The sequence below is a fragment of the Herpailurus yagouaroundi genome, unplaced genomic scaffold (assembly GCF_014898765.1).
Source record: "Herpailurus yagouaroundi ecotype Mexico unplaced genomic scaffold, PumYag 100, whole genome shotgun sequence".
Classification (NCBI taxonomy): Eukaryota; Metazoa; Chordata; class Mammalia; order Carnivora; family Felidae; genus Herpailurus; species Herpailurus yagouaroundi.
In genome coordinates this window covers 44,549,803-44,562,150 of record NW_024412391.1, presented here as the reverse complement: position 1 = coordinate 44,562,150, position 12,348 = coordinate 44,549,803, and the positions used below count along the sequence as shown (strand labels likewise).

At 45.0% G+C, this 12,348-nt stretch overlaps 1 long non-coding RNA gene across 1 annotated transcript; it reads left to right on the top strand.

Annotated features, from left to right (window-relative positions):
- Nucleotides 1-5,537: 5,537 nt before the first annotated feature.
- Nucleotides 5,538-6,973, top strand: LOC121028588 (uncharacterized). Its single transcript, XR_005789326.1, has 2 exons — nt 5,538-5,707; nt 6,334-6,973. It is a non-coding gene; the product is annotated as an uncharacterized LOC121028588 (long non-coding RNA).
- The last annotated feature ends 5,375 nt before the right edge of the window (nt 6,974-12,348 follow it).

The window sequence follows — 12,348 nt, the reverse complement described above, 5'->3', positions numbered from 1 at the left end:
TACCTTTGTGTCCATGAACTTGACCACTCACATTTTGACTGCTGGGTCTTTCACACGAGGGGCATCGTAGAGCGCTTGTCCTTTTGTGACTGGCTCGTTTCACTCAACATAGGGGCCTCAGGATTCATCCATGACACAGCAGGTGTCAGAATTTCCTTCCTGTTAAGGCCATTGTCTGGACACCACATTTTGTTCATCCATTCATCCGTCAGTGGACACTTTGTGGCTTCCGTCCCTTGGCTATTGTGAATAATGCTAAGAACATGTGACATCCCGCTTTTATATTTACACATTCTTCACTCAATTATCAGAGTCCTACAACATCTCTGGAAAATCAGTATTATTATTACTTTCTTGCTTATCAGACGAGGACAAAGGGGCTCAGAGTATCATGGTCACTACGTGGCAGAGCAGGGTTTTGAATGCAGGTGTAACAGACCAACAGTCCCTGAATTCAGTTCCACTGATTAAACATGGGAAACCGCATATATCTTTCATTTGCTTTTGAAAAAGGAATACTGGCTAGAAGAATATCCTCCCTGGGAATTTACTGGATAATAGAGAGAGATTAAACTGTCCTAGGTTTTCAAAATAATGAGAGTACTACCATTCTGGGTTTCCAAAACAATTTGAATCACTTTTAGGGGTCCAGAGTTAATTTAGCTCTTTTTCCCCGTGAAATGTTCTTTTGTCTTCTGGAAGCTCCTGAAGCCTGGAATGAGAAGGTGAGGAGGGTGACGCATCCCCCAAAGTGACGGATTCTAATGAGGATTCTCTGTCTGTCCTGTTATATTCCCTCCTTCCCTTAGAGACCAGGGGATCTGACCCCTGCAGGGACCTGGCCGGACTGGGGGTTGAGGGGAGAGTGACAGGGAGTCTTGACCTTGGGTGCAGCCAACGAGGACAACACTGTTTTCTGGGGTAAATGGTACCCAGAACCACCCCACTGTGCCTGGCCCTCAGGAAAAGCTGTCCCTCGCCCTGCTGAAAGGCGCCAAAACATTAGCTGCCTGTAATTTTGACATGGCAGATATTTAATAAGGAACAAATTAGCACTTGGGTCTTTTTTTTCCTGAGACAATCCAATTTCTATGCCAGGCACCAACTTCTATATTTCAAAATGCATTTTTGAAGGTTAATTAGAGAAGCGGCAGAGATAGTGTTTTCCAAGAGGGATTCTTCCGGTTCCTTCTAGGTCTACGGACGGCAGAAAAAATAACTTTCCGACACTGTAAATTGAGTATGTGAAGCTGTGAGAATAAACCCATCTCATTAGTCATCATGTCAATTATAGTATCTAAGGAACAATTTTGTAGCAATAGCATATTTATTTGATGTTGTGAAAGCTACCTGGACCCACTGTTAGGATTGTATTTGCTCTTAATGCTCCGAGTACCTCTTTAACAAAATGGCACTCCATAAAAATTTAGTGTGTTCCTACCGTAATTAAATGGCCCTAGTCATTTTTGCATTTATGATATAAACTGTAATGGCTGTAAAACCCCGCAATTAACTTCCCTTGCGCCAACATTTCATACTTGAGAAATTCTCATTACAAATTTCATTACTGATTCACTTATCTGTAATTTGTCCTATGTAACCTAAAGAATATTAACAAATTTAGAGTCACTTTTGCTCTATTAAAAACTAAATATAAAAGTCTTTCACCTAGCAAGTCAATCTTGATATTTCAACGGGCCCCCGAAATGGCTCAAGTGCGGTGGTGAGGACGGGAAGGGGAAGAGATCATCTGTCTGGAAAAAGGGGAGCGAATGTGGCAGGAAATAAGTGGGTGTCATTGAGCTCACCCGCCTTCTCAGCGAGAGGCACAAAGGCTCTTGGGCAAGGCCAGGGGAGCAGGGGACAGCGCATGTGGAGAAGTGACAGGGGAAGTCAATGAAGGCCCGGGGTTTCCTAGGCCGGGGCCTGAGGCTTCTCTCACTTTTGCTTCCAGTCTCTTTCCCCTGTGCTCCTCTCACTCTTGGGGGTCAGGGCTGGCTGGAGCCACCGTTGCACGGTTGTACCTGGCTTTTCTGCTCTGGTAGGAAGTCTCCCGGAGGAATGTGGTTGTTACCAATGGCAACGCGGAAAAAGAGTTCAACGGGAGAGGGAAAGCGAGCGTCCCCGACTGGAGAATACTTACATTGCAAGTTGCCTTCTCCCCTGGCACAGATTGCCTTGTGGTGAAATTTGGAGAAAATTTCTGCCTCTTCTAAACCCCCTCCCCCACTCTTTTTTTTTTTTTTTAATTTTTTTTTTCAACGTTTATTTATTTTTGGGACAGAGAGAGACAGAGCATGAACGGGGGAGGGGAGGGGCAGAGAGAGAGGGAGACACAGAATCGGAAACAGGCTCCAGGCTCCGAGCCACCAGCCCAGAGCCCGACGCGGGGCTCGAACTCCCGGACCGCGAGATCGTGACCTGGCTGAAGTCGGACGCTCAACCGACTGCGCCACCCAGGCGCCCCCCTCCCCCACTCTTTAAGGCAGAAACGAATATACACCCACATTTAAGTGCAAGTCATCTGACCTGGTGTCATGAGACCTGAATTCTAGTCTTCACTCTGTCTCGACCTTGCTGGTTGACTGGGGCAGGTTTTGTAACCTGTCTGGGCCCCAGCTGCTGCACTGGGAAAGGAAGGGGCTTCTAGAATGGTCACTGAGAACACAGGGAACACCGAGAACATAGGGAACATAGACAGTTCATTTCCTAGTAGATAAAACCAAGGGCCTCTCTCCATGCAACCAAAGCCACCTTAGCCCCTGGGTTCCCATAACAACGGTCTCCACGAGGAAGAGCCTGAGTAAATATTTTCCCCCAATAACACCCTATCTCAGCATTTCCCTGCCTTCCATAACTGCATTCATTTTATTCTAGTTTGTAATTAACTTTTACACAATTAAATTGGAGATAGAAAATTACTGTCCCAACATAAATAATCCTGCTGCTGGATGCGGCAGTGTTAACACAATCAACAATACGATTCATAAATGAAAGAAATGTTGTCATACTTATTACTTCTGTGTGCTCCATCTTTTATAGAATATTACAGTGTAAATTGAAATTTTATATGATTTAATAAACCTCAAAAAGATATTATGGCCAAGTAACCACATAACTGTAACAAATTGTCCTCCTCCCTCATTACAGAGCTTTCTCCTCACACGGGGCTCAGCCTCATTATCAGAGTGGTGTCTTTGACAACCCGGAGCCCATTAAAAACACCTTGAAGAAAGGATACCCCACGCCGTGGCGCTTCAAAATCTATACCGGGCTGCAATCCTTAAGGATGGCGTTACAAAATCAGGAAGCAGTTCCTTCATTTTTCATCCCAGGGAATCAAGCAACAGACGGGTTATCTGGGCCCCGAAGCCAGCCGCCCACCCCCACACATCTAAGTGACCCAGGCCAAGTTCCGCATCGCCACAAAGACTCTGAAGTCAAATAATGGAAACGGCAGTGGAGGAGGGGGGGGGGTACTGCCCCTCCAAACCTTTAGCTGCTTTTATAGGGTTACTGGTTTAGGTTTCAAGTTGCTTTGTTTTCAGGGCACCAGAGCTCCCATTTGCCACCGATAGCCATTTTTCAAAGGTTTCTGGCTCACCCAGGAATTCATTAGGGTAGTAGCGAGAAGAAAGGGTGGAGAGAATAGACCTGCCGTGGAAGTCCAACCCCACCCCGCGCTCTCTCCCGCCTCACCCGCGCTCCCTTGTTTCCCAGTTTGGAAGGAGCAAGCCAGGGATGTATGTGAGCACCGTCTAATCAGATGCAGCGGTTTTCTCAGAGCCTGGTGCGATTTCTGTAGCTTCCAGCAATGTGTGGGACACACTTGCACTGAAGAATTTAATGGCTTGTTTTACTGCTGCCTGCCATCAATATTTATCTATATTAACTGAAGAAAGGCGTTACTCGAAATGGCGTTTCACACCTCTGAGCATTATACAGTAATTCTAAAGTCGTAAGTTGTACCAAATTCTACGGGCAAACTGAGAGATACGGTATGAATGGAAATAGTCCAGCTCGAAGTTTTTAAACTTGAATTGTCTGCAGCAATCTGGAAAGCCAAAGTCAAGATGATTGGAGTTGTTATGGCTGGGAGTCTCTGGGTAAAAAGAAACGGAAACAATCGTTCCTTTGCTTGTTTTTGTTTTGTTCTGTTTTGTTTACCCCTTGAATTATCAAGAGCCCTTTGAAAGTATATATAATAGAAAAGAGAAGCTCAGACAAAGCAATGAGCCGACGTAGAGGAGTACCTGGCTTATTTCTGCCTTAATCACTCAGGCAAGCAGGCTGAATTATCCCTTCCGTGTTTCCACTTACCTTCCTCTGGTGGTCAGTTTTCTCGCCCTTGGTTTCCCCTGGCCAGAGAGTTGTCTCTGAGCCCGTTTTATCACGTAAACACTTCCTGGTTTGCATCTCTTCGACGCACTCCTGGAAAAAGTACCCCACTTACTGGGTGGAGGGTTTGTACCCCTGCTTATGGCCGCCCCGCACCCCCGCTAGCACGCAAGCGCCTTGAGGGCAGAGACAAGCCGTTCTGTCTCTAGCATAGATACGTGGCAGGGGCCACTTTCCATTTGCAGAGTGAATTACCCGCCCCAGAAGATCGTGAGCTTAAGGCACTGCGGGAATTCTAGTATCTGCACAGACCACGTCATTTGGAGCTTTAAAAGCACCCTTTAAATATCCTAGGCTTGAGCTTTACTGAAAGGCCAGCGTTCTCAAGGGTGAAAAGGCTGAGGGAGATCAGTTGGGCCAACCCTTCACCTTACCGAGGAGAGAACTTAGTCCCAGAGGGATTAAGAGACTCACGCATCCAAGGTCGTTCAGAGCTTTGCAGCAGCATAAGAAGCTCCAGAACCTGGGCTTCTGACAGCTGCTGGCTCTTTCTCAGACGCTGTGTTCTATCTCCAAAAATAAGCTCTCCCGCCAATGGCTTCTAGAATAGCTTGACTTTCGCATTCTGGTCTAAAATGCACTTCCTATAATTTTCCCGTCTTTAGAAATTATGTTTATGGGACATCGGGGCAGGAGAATTAGTCCTCAATTCATAATAGATAAGGTTTACAATTTTTTTTTAATTTTTTTTTTTAACGTTTATTTATTTTTGAGACAGAGAGAGGCAAAGCATGAACGGGGGAGGGGCAGAGAGAGAGGGAGACACAGAATCGGAAGCAGGCTCCAGGCTCTGGGCCATCATCAGCCCAGAGCCCGACGCGGGGCTCGAACTCACGGACCGCGAGATCATGACCTGAGCTGAAGTCAGACGCTTAACCGACTGAGCCACCCAGGCGCCCCGATAAGGTTTACAATTTTAATAACGGAAGTAGAACTTCAGGGAAACTTGACAACTGCCCTATCAGCCCACCACACTTAGGTTTTATGTTAATCCAGGATTACTCACCCAGTGACTTTACACACTTTGGAAGAAGCGCAAGACTTGGAACTAGAAATAGCGAACAGAAGGACACATGTGCAGCGGGAGTCTGATTCCCAGCCTTTCTGGAGTTGTAAAAGCCTGCTGTTATTTGGTGGCTTCTGTGAAACAGGACTGACGCATTGCTTATTTCCTTTAAAAAAAAATATGAAGTAGAATTAATTTATTTTCATTTTAAGGCTTGGAAGCACTCCTGGAATTAACCAGAGATACCCTGGAGAATGAGCTGTAGGGATGAGAATCACTGAATGAGAAGCTGAAAATCAGGAGGTAAGACTGCGTATGTATCAATCCACATTCAGGCACGACATTGAGCATGACTTATAAAGTCATTTGTGTCCTTTAAATAAATAGATAGTGATAGATTTTCAAAAAGGGTTGAGGGAGGGGAAAAAGCTATTCAGGAAACGCTGGTGTAATCCTGTTTTCAGACAAAAAGGGAAGTCGTGGGTCTAATTTCGTGCCATGCTCGGCATTAGTACTCAGAGTAAATAAAATTGCCTACTAAAATAAGATATCTTTTCTCTGAATGTCATCTGTTTGTCCACTCTTCTAAGTAAAATTAATAGCAAAGGTAAAGAAAAGCGTGGCTCATCATATGGGGCAGAAGCTTTGAAAAAAAAGGAAATATGTAAAGCTTTCTCTCAACATCAAATCAATATCTCATTTTCTTAGTGATTAATTCAAAATGAGCATCCAGCTCCTAATGTTTTAACTGATATATGATCCCAATCTTTTATTTACTCTCTATATTTCCAAGGCGGGATCATTTTAGTGGCAGCTGGTCGTTGCATTGATAACTCCCTGATTTAGGTCAGCGGAACACGTGCAGATGATAAAAACAGTTTTAGGTATCTCGAAATCACGATACGGAAATATTTTCTTCATTCTTTTAGGCTAGCAAGCAACGACAGGTATTCAAAGCATCGGACTGTCAACACAGTGAGTTCTGCTGTCGCCTGCATCATAATCTGTTTCTTAGTAACACTTGGTCTGAGCAGCCGTAATAGAATTAATTATACTTCATTTTGCTGCCTTTAACAGTATTGACCAAATTTAAGAACAAATGAGAAGTGCTTATCAAGCTTGAAGAAAATAATCCATCAGTGGCACAATTTAAATTCTCTGCAGTTCTCTTATTAATCAAAGTAACACTTACTATCCTATCTCCACTTCCCATTAACAGTCATTAAGCCCTGCTGCTGATTGAAGCAATTTCTTTAGGGATCTCAACCTCATTTTTAAGAGAACCTTCTTTAGTGGAAAACAATATCATATAAACGCAGCAACTTAAGAGAGAGGGAGAAGGTTCTTCAATCATGTTCTGACCTTGATAGTTTTCAATGGTGTGAGTTCAAAAAAGTACCCAACTGTGATTCTGGAAACTTCGAGAGTGGATGGGCTGTCCTTGCCTCAGCACCTGAAGGAGGCACGACTCGAACAGGCAAGGCTTGGACTTGGCTCAAACCGCTTGCCAGCCTCTCTGGAGCACTATGGCCCTTGTTCTAGTCTTTCGCTCACAGTGTCTGATGCTTCTCAGAAAAACGGAATACCCCAAGAAGGGCTTACCAAGCATACCTCTGTTTTGAGTTGTCGTTCTGAGTAGGCGCGTGGTAGAGAGGTAAGACCAAGGAGTGTGGGGCCGGAAGACTTGGGTTTGAGGCAACACTCATACTTCTAAACCAGGGGATCTTGAACAACTTATCCAGTCTTTCTGTCTCCATTTTCCTCTGAAATGGAAATAAGAGTACCATCGGCTCCACATTGTGCACAGCACACAAGAAAACGTATGTGAAAGTCTTTTGAAATTGTCAAATGCTATACAAATGTTAACTCATCAAGCCCTAGAAGTCATGGACGGTGTTTCGTTCAGCTCTGTCCCCAGGCTCTCACCCAAGGCTGAGACATAGTAGGGGCCCAATAAGTGTTGAAGTAATGCTAAGGAAGCCCTATTTCTAAACGTGAGGATAATGTAATAAAGCCGCATCATGTAATTTTTCAAAAATACCTGCAATGGTGTGGAGTGGAAGGGGCCATGGATGTACAAAGCAGGGCTCTAGGGCACTGAGAAGAAAACCGAAACACTACGAGAATCCAGGGAATTTGGAGGGCCACGCCCTGCTCCTGAGATGTTCCCAGAGGCCAGAAGAGAGTAGACTTTGGCAGGGAGTGCACTGCCTTTCCTTGAAGAGATGAAGGGCACCTTCCACCGCTTAATCTCTGGTAAGACATTCAGTGTATGATTCCCGGCTCGAAGAAATGAAACGCGGAGCTGAATTTTTGGATCACAAGAGTTCTGTGATCAGTGTGACTGAGGAAGCGGTGACCTTAAGAGGAAAATGCCCAGGGAATGTTGGTGACTGGTACGGGAAAGCCTGCCGGTTAGGTCATGCTAGGCAAGATGGGAGAGGGGGAACCGTTTCCTCACCAGGTGCCCAGTGCATTCCGCACCTGGAGGCTGGACGTCACAGCGATTGACAGCACAGCTTGGGGAACTTACTAGGCTGGTAAGAGTCAAGCCGGCAAGTCGAACGCAAAGCAATCACATATCAGGATGTGGTCTGGACTCGGGCATAGGCTCTGGGCCTGCGTCGTAGCTGTTCTACTAGCATTTTGTGTCCAGACATCTAATAATACTCTGGAGTCTCACCTCCTCGCATGCCTAACCCCTTGGACACCAGTGTTTCCTTTCGGTTATTCATTGTAATTCACCATAATCCTAATGTTTATAAAAGCCAAATACGGCATGGCACTGGTTATAAAATTTCAAGGCAGTAAAAACACTCAGTATTCATCCCGCTCAATCTTATCCACGAGGAAACAGACTCCGGTCCAGTGCTGTGCCTGAGGCCACCCGGCTGGGCACAGTTGGCCATCTTGAGCCCATTCAGAAGTGACCTCACTCCTTTGCGCAGCCTTCCGAGATCTGCTACGAAGCTCTTCTCTTTCCCCCAGAGGAGGCCGTATACCTTTGAAGGAGACCCACAGAGACCTCTCAGGAAGGATTTCAGCATGCCTGTCGGATTCTTATGTCTCCGTTTTAAACACGGAACCCTTTTGCTTCGGGCTAGCTCAAAGAGAAAGGTTTCAGAGATGGGACAGGTGAGGCAGATCCATCATTTTCGCTTAATGGTCAAAGTCCCAGGACAGATCAATCAAGACCTGGATCTGAATTTGCTTGGCCAGCATAGACGTGAAGACGCCTTTCAATAGGCTATTGGGCCTGATGTATAAAGAGAATCATACAATCGATGTAGATGTGGAACAACCTCAAATTCTGATGACCACTGACATCTCCGGCCGCAGACCAGGCCCCCCTCTTGAGATGTTCCCGGAGGCCAGAAGAGAGGAGACTTCGGCAGGGAGTGAATTGCCTTTCCTTGACGAGATGGAGGGCACTATCCACCACTTAATCTCGGATAGACATTCAGTGTATGATTCCCATCTCGAAGAAATGAAACGCTGAGCTGAATTTTTGGATCAATGGAATACCTACTCCTGTTAAAGCACTTAAAAAGGAAAACATCTACAAAACGTCCCATTAGGCTGACAAATTTATAACACTATGAAAAGCGTGCCAGCAGTTTCAAAGCCGAATAGAGCGTTGTGTTTAAAGAGTATGAATGGATTTGAGTTCAGCCATATTTCATCCACGCGAACAAGTTTAGCTATCACATCTCTTCCCAATATTTCCCACATTTACTTTTAACTAGGCATATGTACGCCATGACAGAATATGGACATCATCTTAAAAAATAAGTTGTAAAATGAATGATATTAAATGGACTTTCACAGCGTGAAGACAAGGAAATATATTCCAATCTTGATGTGCGGGGCTGTACAGACATAAATGCCATTAGCATTAATGGTAATTATGTGCGTAAATCCCCATGCTCTGGGTGAGAATATGCCCCTTAGTTTGCAAGTACAATGACGGGCTCATTTTTGAGATTAGAAACAGCTGAGGCTTCCCCCCCGCTCCTCACCCCCTAACTGGGAGACACACACAGAGTGGCTCAGAGCATAAAGTCTGATCGGCCCCTTTCACGAAACACACGATTCAAGCACTTTAAAATTCTTTCGCCTCGGCAAAGCATAGGAAAAAAGTCTCTACCTGCAGTCTGAGTTTCCCAGTAATTTACGCTACAGCATTCGTAGTTTCTTGTCACCTGCCCGGGGTGGTTACCCTACCGGAGCTCTGCACGCTCACAACGAATTCATTTGATTATGGGCTGATAACTACCGAGAATAATAGTTTTCGGTCGACCCAGAAAGGACCGCGTATAGCTACGATGAAAATTTGTGGAAAGCACGCAAATTTGGTATCCTGTTTACCAAGGCCAGTGGGCTCTACTCTCATTGAAACAGGCAGGCAGGTGATAGTGCCAGGGAAAAGGATCGCGTCTTCCCTTTTTAAGCCTTCCGTTAACAAGGCAACATGACCCAAGTATTCGGTTAGGCCTCACTTCACACAGTAGGAAAACAAAAAAGTCCTCTTTGCCCAAAAGTCAGAAGACATTTCACACAGAGGGCCGACTGTTTTATAACTTCACAAACACTCCATCAGGGGAAGATGGGACGAAGAGACACATGTAATTAAAATATACTAAAAGAAACAAGCCATTGCGGCTTTCAATTACCATGGAACGAAGAAGCAACCATATTATTTCTACAAACTATTTTCACTTAGCACAGTTCAGATGGAATTATTGCCATGACCTTTTAAAAATGTGAAAGAGTGAATCAATACCCTTTCAGAGGCAAGATTACAGGACCAGAATTGGCCGTGCTCTAATAGTATTTCTGCATCAGAAGGCAGTTGAAACCTAATTATCGTCAATCACATACAAGGTAGTGCCACGTACTGATGAGCCCAGGCAGACAGCAGCGTGCACGGGAGGGTCTGTGAATGAGGGTCTTCGACAGGGAGGAGCACGTGTGCTGAAGGGGCCGGGGCATCCGGGAAGCCCGAGGCCAGTGGAGTAAGGCTTACAGGTGACTTATAGGGACTGTCACTCATTTACAATAACTAACACCGGCCTGTCAGAAACAGCCACCTGTAAATGATGTATGAGTGGCTGGCAGCCTGCCATCCCCCCATAGACCTTGCAGCCAAGAATCACATTTTATTGTCGAGGTCATCGGAATGCTTACTTGGATACATGCCATATATTATTAAAAAATAACAAACAGCCAATCAGCAACGCTTCTTAAGGCTCAAGGGCAAAAGAGCCAACCTGCTTACAGAAAATGGGAAAGCAACATCCAAGCTCCGTTTTAGCAGGTGATTTTTTTTTTAATTGCTTCTCGCCACATAGAAAGAAACAACACTGTGGAGAGGCCCGAGGCAAGTGATACAATGTCAGATGGAGAGAATATATTCGGATATTCACTTTTCCTGGGCTGTTTTATCCATGATGCCAGCACCAAAAATAAACTTCTCTTCATCAACAACGACAGCCCCAACTGCTACGCTATGTGCTGGTGATAAGCTTCCAGGCGGTGAAAGCCACAGAAACCAGTTAGCAAGGCAAGGAGATAAGGATGTCTGGTTTGATTTTTCTATTCAATTCCATCTTTTTGGAATCTGCCAGAGAGTACCAAAATGACCCTGCGTCCCACGACAAAATTTTTCTTTGCAACCAATCGTTTCATATACTATCAGAAGGCCATATACGGTTTTTAGTTTGATCCAATAGCCGAGGTATGGGTAGAAGTTTCAACAATGTTTCAACATAAGAAACGTACAACATTATCAAATGTTAGAGATACTGGGGCGCCTGGGTGATTCAGTCAGTTAAGCCTCTGACTCTTGATTTGGGCTCAGGTCACGATTTCACGGTCTGTGAGTTCGATTCCCCCCCCCCCCCCACCCCGTGGGCTCTGTGCTGACAGTGTGGAGCCTGCCTGGGCTTCTCTGTCTCCCTCTCTCTCTGCCCCACTTGATCTCTCTCTCAAAAATAAACTTTAAAAAGATGTTAGAGACAGTAAGCCATTAAGAAGAATTTGACAACTCCTGGCAACTTTCAAGCCAAAGAATCTATTCTGCAGCCATACAATTTCAAATATTGTCCCATCTAGCTTAGCGTTGAAAATCTCGGTGATAATAGGCTTGCCCCGTCTTGCTCCACAAGCTTCACTTACTCGCACAGAAACGAAGGATTCGGCATATTTGTTAACATTATATAGTAATTGGACAGTGTTTTGTTCAATGCTCTTAATGTTCCTCGAATAAAAACATTAAAAATGCACTAAAAAAAAACAAGACAAAACAAAACTAGGAATACTCATTACACACGAGCAATAGTTTTTAATTTAGAAAAAGAGTCTAATTGAAATTACATTTGTTATGCAGAGACTGCCAATAATTATCTTGGCTTTAAATACACAAACACAAAGATTTCTTTTTGAATTGATGACTCTTTTCAGAAGGGGCTGCCATTAGTTGAATTCAGTGATCCGGGGACTGGGCTGTGAAAACAGGTGGTCCCCAGGTGGACCGGATAGCCTTCCAGAGCTGCCACGGTTGAACACGTGCCAATGTAGCGACCGGGCGGTTCCATGAGATTCTGGCCCTAGGAGTATGTCACCACGCTTGTCCCAATCACTCCACTACAACCACAGAATTCCTGAATGGGCCAATCCGCTTCCCACAGACCGGTGATATGCCACCATTTTAGCCTCCGGCCTCTTATCACGGAAAATGAGAGAACAAGGGGCATTTGGCAAGACTAAAGAGGAAGTTAAAATCCTGCCCTGGCTATGACTTGAGCGATTTTGGAAAGCCGACCACCATGGCTAAAAGCAGTGACTTGTGGGTAAGGAGGGACTCCTACGGGATTCCATAACTCACTTGTTGGGCTCAAAAACAGCGTGCAAGAGCCTCTCTCTTAAAGAGCTCACAGCCAAAG